The 6,875-nt window shown below is 40.0% G+C and overlaps 1 long non-coding RNA gene across 1 annotated transcript; it reads right to left on the bottom strand.

Annotated features, from left to right (window-relative positions):
- Positions 1-554: 554 nt before the first annotated feature.
- Positions 555-6,107, bottom strand: LOC144454239 (uncharacterized). Its single transcript, XR_013482559.1, has 3 exons — positions 5,766-6,107; positions 2,598-2,700; positions 555-685 (listed from the first exon to the last, which is right to left on the bottom strand). It is a non-coding gene; the product is annotated as an uncharacterized LOC144454239 (long non-coding RNA).
- Positions 6,108-6,875: the final 768 nt, after the last annotated feature.

The following is a 6,875-nucleotide window of genomic DNA, read 5'->3' as shown; positions in this document are numbered from 1 at the left end:
CTAACTGACCTTATTGGTGTCAGCGATGATAGCAACAGTCAGTGATGACAGATGAAACATCTGATTGCAGGTGTCAGCATGGAGCAAGGAACCATAGTTTTACAGTCACAGACCAAGTCCTAGCTAGTATGGTCATCTTTCCTATGAGCATACATACATACCACATTTTTATTCCATTCTTTAAAATCTTCACTTGTGCCAGTCTGATCTATCTCTAGCACAGCACTTAGATACATCCATTTATAGCCATCAAATCAACCAACTCATAAGTGGTACTGTCGATAGAGCCCTGGGCCAGGAGTCAGGAAGAATCATCTTCATGAATTCAAATCTGGCCTCAGACACTTACTGTATGACTCTGGGCAAGTCACTTCACCCTGTTTGGCTCAGTTCCTCATCCGTCAAATGAGCTGGAAAAGGAAATGGCAAACCATGCCAGTATCTTTGTCAAGAAAACCCCAAATGGGGTCACAAAAAGTTGGACACTACTGAAAAATGATTCAACAACATTCATTCATTCATTCATTCATTCATTCCTAGGATGGCTAGGGTTTTTCCACACATTTTTTTACTGACTGAATTTCTCATTTGGAACAGCCCATGACATCACCCACCTGATAAGCTGGAGTTTAAAGGTTGTTATGGCATAGACAAGTCAACCAAGAGGCCAGATGTGCAACAAAACCTAATGGGAAGAGAGTAGTAGTAAGATATTGCCAGCTGGCTGACTGCCAGACCATCCACAGATAAAGAGTGTTCCCAGAAACCCAGACTGTTCCAGAGATGAGATGACAGAGGGGGTGCCTTTGGGCAGCAGAGTTCCTAGGGACTGTTAAGAGCAAGGCAAGAACCTAGCCCCAAGAGAATATGGCCATTGCTTCTCTTAAACTCTTAAACTCCTAAAAATGACTAGTTGTTTCTTTCAAATATATTAAGAGAACTTAAAATGAGTCTAGGTTTTTTATTCCCCCAGTCTGTCAGATTCATGATTAAAAGCTCAGAGGAAACTTAGAGCATAACAACTCCAAGCTTCTTATTATACAAATGAGGGAACAGAGGTCTGTAGTGGTCAAGCCACTTGTCCAAGTTCATATGGATAATAAATGTCTGAGCCATGAACCCAAGTCCTCTGGCTCTGAATTCACCATGCCTTCTCGGTACCAATCCCCATATCTAATAATTGCCTGTTTTCCCTTTTAGGTGTTTCAGATTTCACATCGTCTTTATACAAGGTCTCCTCTATAGCTTAGCAGTATATTGTATAGTATGATTACTTTATGGGACCTTCGTCCTTAGCCTCCACTGCAGTTATAAATGGAGGATAACAGACATATGAGAATGGATTGATAATGTATATTTTAAGAGCCCTGGAGCTATTCTAGTTCATTGAAGTAATCACTTTTTTCTTATGAGTTTTTTTTGGAGGGGAGCATACTTTTGGAATTATGTCCAACACTGACATAGACAGAAGTAATATGATTTAAGATCTCATTTGGTTTTTCTTCTTAAAACCATGTCACTTTACATTGAAGCATGCCCTGATTTACCAAGGTCTGAATTAACAAAGTAGATAAATTGAGTGATAATTATTTATATTTGGGAAAGATTTCTTGATTTGCAGTATTTAGCAGCTCTTTATATAGCTCTTTTGTATAGCTTCTCTGTATATTTATATAGCTTTTTAAAGTTTGCAGAGTGCTTTAAAAACATCTCATTTGATCTTTGTAGGTAGGTAAAGTAGGGAGGTGCTTTTATTATCCCCATTTATAGATGAAGAAACAGGCAAATAGAGGCTAAATGATTAGCTCTGGGTTACACACTAGTGAGTATCTGAGGCAAGATTTGGGCTCAGGTCTTCATGACTTCAAGTCCAATGCTGTATCCACACACACACACACACACACACACACACACACACACACACACACACACACACACACATATTATTCAAGAGTGAAGGACAAACAATAATAATAAAACAAGGTACATATTCCTTTCAGTAGTATCTAGTGATACAGAAGACCATCTTTGGGTCTGAGCTCCAATTGTCACCAGTTTTTTTCCTAATGTTATTTCTTCAGAGAGTGAAATATTCATTCCTTCCTATTAGGTAAAAGGTAGAGGAGAAAAGACCTAGAATTCACTATCTATTAGCCAAGAGGTCAGAGTTCCTCTAGAGATCAGACGAGAGTAGACTTGTAGACTCAGATTTGTACCAGCCTGGAGACCGAAGTCCAGCTCCTGCTTGAGCAAGAATGGGGTTCATTGGAACTGGGCCAAAAGCAATAGGCTACCCATCTCCATTAAAGAGGCGGAGAACTATGGGTGTGGAATATTGCATATACCATCAGACATGGTCTGTTTTTTATTTTAAAATTTTTGTTGTATGAGATTGTTTTCTGGGCATGGGATGGGGGTGGGGAATAAGAGATAGATTCAGAAATGAATGTATTATAAAAAATGCATCAATTAAAAAAAAACAAAACTAAAAGCAAGGTGATAGATTACAAAGTGGTTTTGAATTAGGTTCAGTACAATACAAGGTCCAAGTTCAGCTCAGCTCAGTGCAAGGCCCAGACCAATGACTCAACACTTACTATTCTTTGACTGCTTGCCTCAGGGGCCAGGTGTCTCCAATCAGCCAACTGACGCTTGCTGATCCTGTTTCTGCAGAGGATTTGGGGTCCTGTTTGCTCAATTCTGTTTGGACATGAAGCAAAAAGTTTGCGTAGATCCACAATGTGTACACATATACTCAGAAGATATCATATTATTGGATGTTCATTTATGCACTTGAGAATTTCTATGAAAAATTGTGACAGGAGCAAATCCTGAGCTATTTTCTGAATCCATCTCTACATATACAAGCAGTGTATGTACAGTGTATGCATTTTTTAGGATTTCATCAGAAATAGAATTGGGAACTTTGCTTCTCAATATACCTGTCTCCATCCACATTGCTCCTGAAAGCATCCCCTATCATTTTACTTTCTTTATGACAGCTGACTGCTTTGTTTCCTTTGAAGTTTATACATTCATTTGTTAGGGAGGGGCAGTGTCCCACTGAGCCTTTATATGTCTGAAATATTATTTGTGTTTTTAGTAACTATTAAATCATCATGGAATTTAGTAGATTTTTTTTCTTATAGCTCCCAAATCAAATTCCTTTCTCTTTCATACCTGGAGTCTGTGTAAATTATTGAGAGTAAGATTTTAATCATCACTAAACTTAACTTGTGACTAGTAGGTGGCATAGTGGATAGAGAACTAGAGTTGAAGTCAGGAAGATCTGAGTTCAAATCCTGCCTTAGAAAATTAGTAGCTGTGTGGCTTTGGGCAAGTGGCTGAACCTCTCTTTTCCTCAGTTTTCTCATCTGTAAAATGGGGTGATAATAATAGCATCTACCTCACAGAGTTGTTACGAGGAGCAAATGAGATAACATAGGTAAAGGACTATATAAATATTAATTGTTATTATGATGGGAAAGACAATAAACCATCAGAGGAGAAATATCAAGACATTTTCCTGGCAGATATTTGAGAATAAACTAGGGGAGATATGTATGGAAATTATGGTTTGAATTGCACCAAAAGTGGTGGCCATATTTTAGGCTACACCTGGTAATTGTGAAATATTGGCACATGGCACAGGAACTTTAAAATTCTTCACTTTTAACTTTAGATTTAACATGACAAAAAAATTTTTTTTTTTGTTATTGTCCAGGGTTGGTGAGCTGAGCTGTGTTAGATCCTGGGCAAAAAGCCAAGGGTTTCCTCAAACCTCCCGCAGGGCACAGCTATTCCATAATAAAACACAAGACTTATGTGATGTTGTGACTTTAAAAAGGTGGTTAGGAAACTCTTGAGAAAATTCGCTGCAAGTGCAAGGAGCAAAAGACTTTCATTAGAAAGATTTTATGGTGAAAAATAGTTGCTAGTAAAAGGAAGCTCCCCATGCTTAGCATGCAGAAAGTGCTTAATAAATACTCCTGTCTTGATTTAAATGCCCTCCTAATTATCTCCTATTTATCATAGGCTTTTGAGGGATCTACTAAGAGGAAAATATTTTAGCTAAATTTAATTGCTTTTTTGTGCATAAATACATGTAAAGTATTTTATGTATATGTGTATACATACATACATATATGTGTATATACACACACATAACGAAAGGACAGAAGAAAGGAACATTGAAGTTACTGGGGACATAAGTTTTTTTTTTCTTTTTTTGGGTAGGCAATGGAGTTAAGTGACTTGCCCAGAGTCACACAGCTAGTAAGCGTCAAGTGTCTGAGGTCAGATTTGAACTCAGGTCCTCTTGATTCCAGGGCTGGTGCTCTGTGTACTGCACCACCTCGCTGCCCCTGGGAACATAAGTTTTGAGGGCTTCAGACAAACCACCTAGGATGACTAAGCAGCTGATCTCCCTTATCTGAATGTCTGACATCATCCAAATGTAAAACCTGGAGAAATGACCTTTATACTTACGTGAATCTTGTGTCAGAAGCTCTCACATGACCCTAAGGACCCAGATGCACTTACTTCTCAGGCTCATATTCCTCACACAGATAATCCGTGATTGAAACTCCTCCTATCCCCAAAGTATTTGTACAAACTCCCCTTGCAAGTACACAAGCTCATAAAGATAAAAGAATGAAGGGTTATCCGCAGGTGACTACAATCCACGTTTATCGTCAAAAGAAAATAACAATGCCCACCAGTGAGCAACATCTCAGAAACTGCTACAACCTCATTCGGCTACCACTCACTTGACCCAGTCATTCCTGGGGAAAGCTTCTAGCAGGTCTAGCCTTTTCTCCTCAGTACCTGGGGCTCTTTTCATGTCTATGGGGCTTCCTAACTTTTCTCTGCCTGCAGATGGTATTGGTCTTCTTCCATTGTGTATGTATTCCCTTCTACATTTTTCCCGCATTCTTTCCCACTCTTGGCCCAAGGTTAGGTTGCCATGAACAAAGCTTTCTTTCTCCCAGATACAGGGGAATTTCCCAGAGTTCCCTCGGCTTGGTTAGGGACTAAATTGTGTACATCTTTTTTGTGCTGGTAAATGTATGTACCCAGGACACTTTTTTAAGTTTAATCCTTATTATTAACATTTTCTGCACAGCTTTCTTAGCTCTAGACAATCAACAAGACAATAAATCAGGCCTGGATTTGTAACATTGGCCGATTTCTGATGTGTAAATGCTCACATTGAAGATGTAACCAGCAGCTCTCTTGAGCAGGCTCAAGTAGGTTCCATCACGACCCTGAATTTGGGCCAAAGATACAGCTTTTGTTGTTTAGAAGTTTGAGTTGTGTCTGACTCTTTGTGAGTCCATTTGGAGTTTTCTTTGCAGAGATACTGGAGTGGTTTGCCATTTCCTTTTCCGGCTCATTTTATAGATGAGAAAACAAAGGCAAACAGGTCTCTGTTAAGTCACTTGCCCAGGGTCACACAGCTGGTAATGATCTGAGGCTGGGTTTCAAGTCTTCCTGACTCCAGGCCTGGCACTCTGTCTGCTGCACCATCTAGCTGCCCCCTAATAATAGCTAGCATTTATATAAAACTTTTATTTAATCCTAACTACAACTCCTTTAAGATAGGTACTCTTATTATCACCCCTATTTTACAGAGGAGCAAACTGAGGCTGAGAAGTTAAATGATTTTTCCACAGCACCACTCAGCTAATAAGCATCTGGGGAAGGATTTGAACACCCATCTTTCTGACTCCAAGGCCCACTACTCTATCCACTGCACTACTTACCTATAGCTCTTGTAGCTGTCCAGCCCTGGGATAGGTTCCATGAGAACTTGCACGATTCCAAGTGGAGGTCTAATTGCATCTCACCAGTGTTACTGTTAGGTGCGGTGACCTCAGATACAAGCAGAATTTGCCAAAGGCACAAATGTCACAGACTTGTGAAACAGGTTTATCCTTCCTCAGGCTTTGGTCTGCATTCCATTCAAGACTCCAGACCACTTATAGGACAACCAGATCCATAAGACTTTCTCTAGGGATATGAGCCATTGAGGGGAACACAAACCTAGGCACATAGAAAAAGCCACCTAGATAACCAGGCTCCCCAGAACAGCACCACAAAGTGTACTGCTCTCTGCTAGAGCAGACTACTTTGCTGGCTTTCTAGTTGTCTTTCTCAAAAAAAGATAAGGAGTAGTGTAAGAAATACTGTCTCAGATGTCTATATCAGGGGTGGGAAACCTGTGGCTTCGAGGCCACACGTGGCCATCTAGCTCCTCAAGTGCAGCCCTTGGACTGAACCCACACTTCTCGGAACAAATGCCCTTAATAAAAGGATTTGTTTTGTAAAAGTTGCACTCAGTTAAAAGGCCACACCGAAGGACCTACAAGGCCACATGTGGCCTCAAAGGCAGCGGGTTTCCCACCCCTGGCTAGACTATAGCTGCTTTTATGTGCTCCTATAAGCAGCATCAGACTGAGAGAGAGATTGGATGGTCTAGTTAGGGCTCTTGGTAACGGATCCCACCTCTCAATTGTCCTGTCTCTCTGAATTGTGGAGAGTTACCTCAGTTATCCCACAGTTTCTTAAAATTCAAATGTAAACTAAGCCTGAACGTCCTTGTATTCTAACAGTGATACTTTGTCTAGCTGTTATATGCCACTGTGAATCAGGAAATAATGAAGGCCCTTGTGTAGAAAAATAGGAATCATAAAGTCCATGCACTAAACCTCCTCCTCTTTTCTCCTGGGAGGGCCCTTACTCAGAGGTTCTTTCCTCCTATTTTATTCTTATTTATTCTTAAAGGAAGGAAACCAGCATTTATTAAACACCTACAAAAAGTGCTAACCATTTTACAAATATTATCTCATTTAATCCTTAAAACAACCCTGGGA

Source organism: Phascolarctos cinereus, unplaced genomic scaffold, assembly GCF_003287225.1.
Source record: "Phascolarctos cinereus isolate Bilbo 61053 unplaced genomic scaffold, phaCin_HiC Scaffold_726;HRSCAF=1367, whole genome shotgun sequence".
In the NCBI taxonomy this organism is placed as follows: Eukaryota; Metazoa; Chordata; class Mammalia; order Diprotodontia; family Phascolarctidae; genus Phascolarctos; species Phascolarctos cinereus.
This window is presented reverse-complemented; position numbering and strand designations above follow the sequence as displayed.